General features: G+C 35.4%; 1 protein-coding gene across 2 annotated transcripts in view; it reads left to right on the top strand.

Annotated features, from left to right (window-relative positions):
* Positions 1-12,091, top strand: part of LOC132121569 (pro-neuregulin-3, membrane-bound isoform-like) — a 161,819-nt gene that overhangs the window by 31,569 nt on the left and 118,159 nt on the right. The window lies entirely within an intron of this gene.

The raw sequence follows: 12,091 nt of genomic DNA, 5'->3' as shown, positions 1-12,091 counted from the left end.
GTATTATATACATGTAAATATTTCTTAAATATACATATTTACATACAGTATATATGCATATAAATATACATTATACACATTATGTAAACACTGGATGTGATTAATCGATTTGACAGCACAGTAATGAGTACAAATATTCACAAATGCATAGTATCAACATACTCTAGTTGTGAATTAGATCCGTTTACTGTAACCACAAATCACAATTTCATTTCAATTTCAGAGTTTACACTCATATGCATCTCGAAAAACAATTAATATAGAGGACAGTCTTTCTTATAAAGCCATTACAACAATGGCGGTGTGCCTTGTGTACATTTTATACCTGTTAAGGATGATATTAAATGAATAAGTGTTCAAGCGATGCTTCTTCACCGATGCTTTACCATGAATGAAGTGTATCGTGAGAACTCCCTCTACAAATGCACGCAGTGGCGCACACCTTTTTATTCAACCAATCGCACACATCCATCTCCAGCTACGATAAGATAACATCAATAACTCTTATGAAAAATCCCAAATAGTTGTAACATGTATTTTGATTAACACCGTAATTATAATAAAGATATCAAATATAAATCTGTAAATAATCCCTTATGGATAAAAAAAAACGTGTTAATCAATGGATAGTGATAATTGTGCAACATATCACAAGAAATATATACAAGGAGAAAATACTGATAATTATTATAATTATGAGAATTATTCAATATACCACACTCGCGCATCTGTGTCGCCACGCGCTCAATCAGTTTCTTTTTCTGGACACAGCTATTCACACACTGTGTGGTATTGGCTTTTAGTATCAGGGGTTTTTTTATGAGTTCGAGTACAAGTACAGGAACACAGTATCGGGCCCGATGCATCCCTAGTATATACTGTACACATAACAGCCAGAGCTCTCAGAATCATAAGAAGGTAATAAATATTGAAAGTGTATGAGCTTATAAATAATCTTTTAAAAAAATGTGTTTTATCATGTTTCTTGCAAAAGGTTTCATCAGAATGCACAGCCAAGTTTTGAAGGGCTTTCAGTAGATACAGATAGATGTGTTTAGGTCTAGATGGTTTACATATGGCATCTTCCAGTGTGTGTTTGTGTGTGTGTGTACACATCTGTATCTATAGGTTGCATGGAATAGGCATGAGTCATTGTAATCTTCTGATGTGCACTTCTTTTTCGCTCTCCTACACATCTCTTGCCAGCAACCGAATTGAAGCTCACAGGGGCAGGAAGGAACAGTCAGGGTGCATGAGCTTTACAATCGTACCTTCTTCAGATTCTGAATGCTCTGGTGTCAACAGAGATCACAGGATGCAGCTCTAGAAATGGTTTAAAATGAATTTGACAGTTGACATTAATGTTACATCTGCAATTCATGACCTTCTGAGGCAAGAAATTACATTTGACATCCTGAAGCTATAGCGAAGCCATTGTGTATGAGTCAGGAGGTTCCATTTTCATATCCCAAGGTGAATAGTCTGACTGCCATCATCTGCATAGCCAATCGTGTTTTTGCCATTTTGTTTCCTGTGAGATGATGGGCCTTTTTTGAGCACCATTTACAAAGTAGATAGTATTACACATCTTGGTAAAATGTCAGTGTAACAGTTGAATTTGAAAGCTCAAAAACTAATTTTTCTGCTTTATTAAAAATATTTTTATAACAAACTATATTATCAGCATAATAGTTTTAGTGATAAGTTGCACTTAAAATATATATATAAATTTCAGAATTTCATGATAGCAGCACTCATGCTATATGAACATCTTATGTTCGTGTAAAACATGATAGTCATGTTCTCCATCATTATTTGGGAATAGATTTTTTTAAACAGTTTTTTTTTGCATAATTTAATATATTTGATATTAATTCCTACAGATGCTAATACATTTTTGTTCATTAGGTAGTATAACAAAAAATTATATAATTGCATGTTTTATACATAGGGAATAGGAAATAATTGTCACAAATAGTCCAAGGAAGACAAAGAAGATTATAGAGCCATATGAATTTTAATAAATAATTTAGAAGATAAGCCACATGTGAGACAGCTGAAAGGTGTACAAAGAGGAACTTAAATACTGTGATAATGAACTAAAGGGAGAACATGTGTGCTAATTGATGAGAGTGTCCATGGTAACTGAACTAGAACAGAGAAGCAGGAAAGTGATAAATACAAACCAAAAATCAATGAAAATTAAACTAAAAAGAACATGACCATGACTGTTATAAACTAGACTGCAAAAAGCTCAATGTGAATTAAGACTTTAAGGCCCCCACTGTATTTCTGAAAATCACCATTTTGCCATTAGTCCTTTATGCACGTCAGGTTAAAGTCTTAACAACCATGGAGAATGTCAAATGCAGATGTTGATAGTATGATAGTATAATGGAGCAATTTATACTTAGTTAACTCCTTTAGCCTGAGTAAAAGCATTTCATTTTATGGCTGGAAACACATTTCATCTGAAAGAGAAGGCCAATTAAAAGCTTGTTAGTCTGCTAGATTAGTTGTGTGCGAGTGTATTGAGTATTCTATAGCCTCTTTTTAATCCAATCATGATTTTGCACACTAACGCAGGATGCGCTGCAGTATGTTTCAGAGTGAACGGAATGGGTCAAGGCCATGATGTGACGTTACATCAGAGCCATTCTTTTTGCCCTCTTGTTTTGGTCTAGCTGGATCGCTCAATGTGAACGCAACCTTACCTGCTTTAAGCATGTGGCCCTTTAAAAGGTTATGTAGCTCTGAATTTTGGAGTTTAATTGAGTCACTGTAGGGTGTGACCTCTAGAATTGCTTAGTAGACCTTCAGCACACTAAAGTATAATCTATATGACAGTGCAGTCGGCCATTTAAAAGAAAAAGAGTGTGTGTGTTATGGGTCTAGTTACTGGCTGGATTGTTGAGTATGTCAGTGTATGTCAGCAAACTACTCATTTGAGTATCTATATGGTAAAATACAGCTGAATAATGCATTTTTGTTCACTCAGAGAGATCTTTTTCGGCTGCTAGTTAAAATACTGCATATAAGATTCACTTACATGATAAACTCACACACACTGATTTATCGCAGTGACAACAATAAACTGAACACTCTCTGATGTTTAATACTTCTCTTCTTTAATGAATAGTTTAGCCTAAGTACGTATGTATGTATGGCTGCATGTTACACTATGGAGCAGCAATAACTATCAGTAAGAGGAGAGTGCTGCCTGTAAGCACGTCTATGCTGCTCTTTTATGCCATATTTCACAGGCACAAAATCCATAATTTAATAACTCAGTGAGGGACTGGAGGTATTACAACACCAAGGTGGGCATGTTTTTTTTTTTAATAAAATCTGCAGTCCCTGAACTAGACTGTGTATTTATATGTTCATACTCAGAATTCTCTCATCGTGAGCATTAATGGTAGGCTGAAAGATCTGAGTCAGCATTCCTTAGCTGTCACTATACTTTAATATTCATTTGGAGGCTAAAATGAAGTTTATTTTTAGAGTGGCGTTTGAACCGTCTGAACAGATGCAGTGTCTTATACATACACTAATTTATTACTGTTTAATTACAGTGCTTACGAGGCGATTGATATTCCTGTTCTTTTTATTCTCCACACATTTCTGCAATTAATTCAGATTGAGCCATTTAACATGCAAACTCAATTCAAACTCCTTTATATAATTTCTGAAGTCTTAGCTGTGTCTTTTTTTCCTTGAAGAAATTGTTTTAGAATAAATTTATTGTTGAAGTTCTCCCATTTTCTCTCAATGATTTTTATTTTTATTTTAAAATGAACACGTACAAGCACAAATACCTTTCAGCAGAGTAGTTACAGTCAAGCCTTACAAGCAAATACATTTTTATGTAATGAGTCTTTAAATAATGAAAAAATATATCAACATATTTTGAAAATAAAACATTGTAATTTTCTTTGAACAATTACATTTATAAATGCAAAATATTGGACAGATATTAAATGGGTCTATTTTCAGAAGTCAACAAAAAAACAGTTTTATTGGCTTATACAGAGGATTACAAAATAAGAAAAGTAAATTGAAAACACTTAAAAAAAAGTGCATAATTGGTTTTTCGAAGTGGTGAAAAAAGCAGCTGTTGGGTATCTTTAATTCATTAATTTATTAAAGATAATAAAATATTGTTATTATCTTTAATTAATTAATTAATTAATTATGAATAATAAACTGAATAATATGAATAATAAAATAAACTTTGTTGAATGTTTACCATTCAAAATCTTTGAGTGCTGACACTAATGTTTGCATACAGAATTTTGACTGGTTGTCATGTGCATTTATTTGTATACCAAAATGTGACTGGCCTGTTCTTTCATTTATAGCTCCTTTTGCACTACAAAGATTAGGCCTTTATCTGAAGCGGAATGCATTTGGTTTGCCGCCAGATTTTAGTATGAAGGCACCTTTTAAGGAAACTGTTTTCTGGCTTGCTATTGAGGCTGTATAAAGTCTTCTGATTATCCATAACAAATTCAAGTTGCTCTAGAGCTCTAGAGACAATCAAATATTTAATGTGCATATATCTTGGTAGAGAGAAAATATACTGTATATATAGCAAAAATAATGCAGTTGTTTTTTTTTAGTAATAAAGGTGTCAGAAGTTTTAGGTTGGTAAGACCCCAATATTTCGAGGTTGGTACTGACCGCAATATTTTGGATGGTAGTTTATGTCCCAGTTTAGTTCAGTCATGATTGAGATTTAAACAAAATAATTCAGAAACTAAATATAATTTGGATTTAAATAATAAAATTAATCACTGACAAAATAAATAAATAAAAAAACATAAAAACCTTTTCTGTACTTATTTCCTGTATGTTTCTGTCACATTTCTGTTTTTTTAGAAAGAGGTGGACTTGTGAGTTTGTGAGCCATTGAATTGAATCACTGCAATCTGAAAATGTCCTGAAAGAGACTGTCCAGTGCATCAGTGAGTTGTTAAACTGGATCATTATGAGTCACATGTCTATTCTCAGTTCAAGAGTTTGTGAGTCGTTAACAAGCCTCTTTAGGATTCAAACTTTACCAAAAGAAATAGTCGTGAGTGAGTTGTTGCTTGTTACAAGTCTGAAAGATATTGTTCTCAGTTCAGTGAGTCAGTAAATTGTTGATCTGAGAATTACTATTGGTGACTGATTCATTCGGAAACATTTCTGAACCTATTAATTGAAAAGATCTAACTCAAAATAATAAGTTGTTTATCTATGAGAAATGTGCAAATTACCTAGTCCAACAGGTTTCCTCAATTAAGTGTTATGTACGTATCGGCAGCCTTAACTGTCTGACCACTGACTATCTACTTGTGACTAATGATGACATTTCCACCAGAGAAGTACTGACGGAAGCAGATCTTATCTGACTTTCCCACCCACACAAACACCCTCATACATATATATACACATGCAGGGGGGCAAGCAGCCCACATTCGTCATATCTATCACCCACATTCAATTAAAGTGGCTAGCTGACGGAATTGTCAATGTGCTGTGGGCAGCTTTGAAATGCGAAACTGCCTGACAGCAACTTAGGTGTGCTTGGATAAGCAGATGTGCGTGAATTGTTGCGACTCTGATCATGGGTGGAGTGTGGTGAAGATGTCATAAGCTCTGCCTTGCAAAAGACATGACAAATGTGCTTATGTGGACACGCAGGTTTGTGTATGTGTGTTTCAAAACACTGCATTGACTCCTGAGGTGTGTCAGGCGAAGCTTGCTGTATACCATCAGATAGTGTTCTCCTCCTCCCTCATGTTCTAGTTAAGATAAGAAAATCAGCAGACATTATAGTTTGAACATGCATAGCTAACATGCTATCTCACGCAGCAAAAGGGTTGATTAATAGGACATTTACAAATGTCAGCTAGTTTTTTAATTAATTTTCCTTATCCTTCATATTCAGCTTCATTTATTGTTCCGTGAATGTGAATATGTGAGATTCTCTCATGTCAGTCTTTATAATATTGGTGATATCAGAACATTTTCAGATGAGTGCTTTAATTCATTAATGTTCATGGTTTCATAACTTTATTTCCCGAGAACTTGTATATATTTGGCCCTTATATAATGCTAATTAGTAATAGCCTGCTCCCGTAGGGCGTGGTGCATTCCATCTGTAGGGGGTGGATTTCTGCGCTGTGCTGCAAGCCCCATCTCATTAAATACTAAGCACATCCAGCACTGACTGGCTTCATTTGCCTGCGTCTCTTGCACTCAGTCGGTTACATTACCATTAAAACTAAAACTTGCTCCCAGACACACTGTAAAGTGAGAATACAGGCAGTTAGCTTAAAAGGATATTTCACCCAAAAATGAAGATTCTATCATTATTCACTCACCCTGTATGGGTCAGTAATTATTTACTGAAACCTGTATGACTGACTTTGTTTTGTGGAACAAGAAAGGGAATGTTTATAGCAGGACCTCCAAGCTGCTCTTCACCACTACAGCTGTCAAAGCAAGGCTTTAATTTCAATGTTTTTATATATTTGAACAGTCATATTAGTGATCTGAAGTTTGGGGTCGGTAAGAATTTTTTTTTTTGTCGCTTAAGCTTACAATAATGGCAGCATATATTTTTGAATTTTTTTCAGCAATACAGGAAAAAAAACACTACAAGATTAAAAATGTAAAATACCATTACTATTTTAATATGTTATTATTTAATTTTATTTTAAAATAATAGAATTTTTTTTTATTTATTCCTATGATGGCAAAGCTGAATTTTCAGCAGCAATTACTGCTAATACACTGATTTGTTGAAAACAGTTGTGCTGCTTAATATTTTCATGAAAATTATGATAAATTTTTTTATTTATTGATCTATATCAATCGTTAGAATGTAGGTTACATGTAAATATGTAACATTTATTTAGTCAAATGACAAATTAGCTTAAATTAAGTCAGTTCCTTTAGCTATTCCAATATCAAAGTTATTAAACAACTTTTTCAGTGCATTCAGACTTTCAGCGGATATGAAATTCTGGAGAAGAGCTGGTACAGAGTCAGAAAATCTTGCTCATCCTGACATGGGAGGACCAAATGCTGTAATAGCTGCTGTGGGGCGGGGGGAAGGTGTGAACATTCTGACTTGATGAAGAAAAAGTGTCAGGGTGTGGGAGCGAGGATAGATGATAATAACAGTGGGATCAAAGAGTGTTATTTCCCCTTAGGCCCGCAGTGTTGGAGAATGATGTTTGATGCCCATTTTTGATAATGAACTCCACTGGTTGGAGTCCTGTAGGAGTGGGATCCTCCGTATTCGTACAAGACAACAAGAGATCCACTTGGCAGCAATGACCCATGGGTCAAGCCTATTAAATTATACAGCTGTGCTGTGAATTATCGTCTCTGAGCTGTCTAACACAATTGCAATTAGCTTAGACTAAATACTATATTTAAAAGCAATAAACATTTGTGTAGACTGCAGATGTCCTGAAAGATGGGTGTTGTTTATTAAGGACAGACAATCTGCCATATAGACTTGCTTAACACAAAAGTAATGTGCTTTCTTTTTATTGGCATGAATTTTAAAGGGGCTACATGCCTGTGCTTTACTTCATTTATCCACCCCTGGAGTACAGCTCTTCCACACTGTGGATCTTTGATTTAAGCCATTGTTGTCCCTCCCATACCCGCCTTATTAGTCTGTGTCGACTACCCACACATTTAAATGCTTCCAAGAACCAAGGGTATTCCGCCAGAGCTTGAAATGATACATACAGTGCTTTGGTATTCCGTGTGCACCATGCAACCAGTTCTGCTGACAAATGAGGCCGCTTTAGATTTCCATGGCTTTGGAGCAATAGTCTTTGTCTTTTTGAAGACCCATACAAAAAATTTGAATAAAGTTTCTGTGAATGCATATATAAATATATTTATACGCCATATATATGATATATATGATTATATATGATTGAACAGCATTAATATTTTACCATCTTTCTGAACATCCACAGTTGGTGACCGCAGAGCTTTCCTGCAATTAATAGTGTATTTGAAAGAAAAGATTTTGGGAGTGGAAATAGCTTATAGCATTTAGGACTTGCAAATCACAGAAAGGCTTCAAAGCCGCCAGAGACAAGACAGTATAGTTCTAGATGTTGTTACCATGCACAGGCCGTTGGAGTGGCACTGACAGAATGAATAGCTGGACTAAGGGTGAAAATTAAGTCATTTTCTCCCCAAATGAGATCTCTCACTCTTCAAGTCATTTCTGTGGAGCAATTTCAAATGATTACAGTACCTCAAACAAATCTTGAAACATTAGATGATAGTCTTGGCTTGCAATAGATAATGGTGTCATTATTAATTAACGATTATCATGATATGGGCTTGAGGTTCATTGGGGCAATGTAATGCTGCACACATCACTACATGAGTCTTTGAAATTATGTGGGTGTCCACAATCAGAATGAATGAGTTTTATACATCTTTGATATTATAACAGAAACCTTCTTCATATTCTTTGTCTGTATGAGCGTACATACTATACCATCTTAGGATATGGATGAGAGAAGTTTTGTCCCACAACACACATAAATACAGCAATGTTTGCTTATTAAATATTGCATCACAGATACATGTGTGTAAATTCATTGCATTTTCATGCACTGTTCCAGTTGCTCTTAGCACAATTTAAACATCAAAATCAATAAGGAACTTGTCCAGTATACTATTACATTGGGCAGGAAGTACTAAGGGGAAGCAGGAAAGAGGTCTGACCTAGCATGAAATATGAGATTTTGATCAAATCTGGAGAGAATGCACTGTAAATTTAGGTAGTTCTGTTTTTTTTAATGCTTGAGCTTGTTATATTTGTTTGTCATTTTAATAAGGGAATCAGACAATTATGTGTCTCATGTATTGGATGAGTTAACAAGGGTAATTATTCTGTCCATTTGGCAAATTTAAAGGATGAGTATTGGGTTCAATGCTGGAGACCACTTTGCTGTGTTAAAAAGTACCTTTTATGGGGTACACAGTGTACTCATGGTGTTCTTTGGAGTCCAATAAATGAAAATGATTGACTTTTTCTCTAATTTTGCAGCATATGTCTTGTCGAGCACACTTAACACAGAGTGAGTTCTCTGTAGACGAACTGCTGCTCTCTGGCTGTAGTGAGGAGGATGTGTCTGCAGCCCTTGTGCGAGTCTAAACTCAAACAGTAGCCGACATGAGTGTTTCCAATTCAGATTCAAAAGCACACCCCACGCAACCACACACAATCACAAGATAATGAGGAGGACAGACAGTAATGTCGCGTGGTAAAATGTTCTTATTCCCATCCCCATATTTCATTCTCTCCTTCTTTTCCTCCCACTGCTCTTTTTGGAGCCTATTCTTTCCATCTGTGAGAGCGTGGGTCTGTTGTCAGCTGGAGGATTGAGCTGTGACGGGTTATGAAAAGCAACCTGTTTAAAAATGTCAGCTCGGCTACACAACTGTGGGGTCTTGCGAATGGGCATGGGCAGAGAACACGTGCTTTGTGCAAGTGGTCATTGTTTGGATGGGCCTGTTAGCTTCAGACAGTAGATGCTATTATTATTAACTGTGTAGAACTGTCTAGATCTTTTCGTGTTTTATTAATATTATTATTATTATATTGTTTAATTACTTTATTTTTTTAAGTCTCTTATGCTTATTAAGGGTGCATTGATAGAGTAAAAATGTAATATTGCTAAATATTATTACAACTATTAGAACTTATTTTTTAGATATTTTAAAATGTAATTTATTTCTGTGATAGCAAAGAAACATTTCTTATTGTTAATTTTAAAAGCTATTAATTTTAGTTTTCCAGGTTGATATTTTTGTGGAAACCTTGATTAGCACTCTTAAAATCTCTTTTAACATCACTTTTGTCCAACACTTTTTCTCATTCCTGCATGTTCCTTTCAAAACCGATACCAAATTGTCAGAAGAAAGTGCTTTGCTTCCGATGATCAAACACAACTTTCTAAAACAAAGAAGGTAGACGTCTCTGAAGATGCAAACATAAAGATAATTTTAGATGTTTAATTACTGTGTGGGGCATTGGGATCAATGGGTTTAATGAACTGATTTTTGTTAAAAACCTCAAATTTGACCAAAATGGAAATCTTTCACTTGTTTTGCCTGGTGCTCACAACTAGCCTGTGCTCTTTCCGACTCATTTTGGCAGCACGGTCACATATTATAGTACATCTACCTGTACATATCTATGTATTATATTACTTGTTCACTTTCGCTGATGTTTGTTACATGACAGCCGATGACAGTCAGTGTGTGTTCTTGTGGTGCCATCAGCTAATTAACATGTCCTTATGTCTTTTTTTTCCTTTAACTCAATAGTTATTAGCTGCATGGCATTTACAGGTCAGGCGATTTGCTCAAAAATCTCCCATGGGTTACGATGGCTGATTTCAAGTTGCATATTTCCAGGGGTTTCTATTCTGACTGAGCAACTGTGACAGATAAATGGGAATACTAACAGATAGTTCCTCCAGATAATATAGACCTACTTGGCCTGGATTCTCTTCTGGTTGTCTTTGTCTGTCACTTTCTCCTTTTTCTGTAATCAGTACTGCAGTACACAGACTGGAGTCATCTGGTGAGGCATCACTACTGGCCAGATGAACACAGAGGCTAGAGCCACACCAAAAAGAGAGAAAACGAGAATTGTGAGTGAAAAGTGAGGGGGTGGTGGGTTATGAAAGACAGAGAGGGAGATAGAAAAAGAAAAACGAATAATAGAATCAGTTCCAGGGATCAAAGATTAAGCCTGTGGCCTTAGAGTTGAGGCCAGTGTAAGCCATGGCAGCTGCCAAGAACACAGGCGTACAGGGCGGAATCCATTTTTATGAAACTGAAAGGAAGGTCTGGATCCATTATTTAACCCTTCCTGGTCTGAAAACCATCCGTCCTCTGGTAAAAAATTATTCCCACAAGTAGGTCAAGGAGGAGTCCAGCTGTGGCCCCAGTTTGAGAAAGCACTTGTTATGCGACTTGAGAGGGTCATTGAATGGATCCCCACCTTCAAAGTCAGAGCCAGGCTCAAATGACATCATCTGCTGCTGTCCCAAGGATGCAGTGATCTGTTAATGGAGAGTTTACACACAAAAAAATATCATTTAAATTATTCATTTATCATCGTGCTCTGCCCTGAAGCTCTGAAATCTGAAATCTGTGATCATGATAATGTAAATGGTGCAGCATTTTGTCAGACCAGTCATTATTTTCATATAGTAAGGATGTTAAATTAATCAGATAATGTCAATAAATACTTTTATAATGTTACATAAGATTTTTCAAGTAAATGTTGTCCCTCAACTTTCTATTCATCAGAGATCCTAAAGAAATATGTATCATAGTTTCCACAAAATTATTTCGCAGCACAGGTGTTTTCAACATTGATAATCAGATGAAAAGATTCTTGAGCATCAAATCAGAATATTCGTATGATTTATATCAATAAATATATATACATTTATGAAATATATATAAAGTTAGACCTTTTCCTTATACAGAGCTATGGTATGATTTCAGATATTCTGCTTTTGTGTTCTACAGGAAGAAAATAGCAGCATACAACCTGGGGCTGAGTAAATAATAACAACATTATAATTTTTGGGTCAATTATTCCTTTAGGCATCTCAGCAGCTCCCATTTCTAGGTTTGGTATGTTGAGGTAAACAACAGCAGGGTAAACAGTATAAAGTAAAAAAGTAAAACAGCAAATGTCAGTGCAGCATTTCCTTTTGCTCAAACAGCAAATAAAAAAGTACTTTGCTGTACAAAATGGGAAGAATTAAGAGAGATGGATTGCAGCAGTAAGAAGAGGAAGGTGCCAAATTTACTGTCATTCCCTCAGCAGCTGTATATGAATCTGTTTGTAAAGGCAGAAGAATTAAAAGCAGTATAACCCTTTATACAGTGCTGTTAATTCTTGTCAACACTACTAAACAATTTAATGTTACAATTACTGTAGCATTTCTCACAAAACATTAAGTAGGATTATGGACTCATTCGTCCAGTAAACTAGCTAGCTTTCTAACAAATAAAATGAGAACACAATCTC

This window comes from Carassius carassius, chromosome 39, assembly GCF_963082965.1.
Source record: "Carassius carassius chromosome 39, fCarCar2.1, whole genome shotgun sequence".
NCBI lineage: Eukaryota > Metazoa > Chordata > Actinopteri > Cypriniformes > Cyprinidae > Carassius > Carassius carassius.
This window is presented reverse-complemented; position numbering and strand designations above follow the sequence as displayed.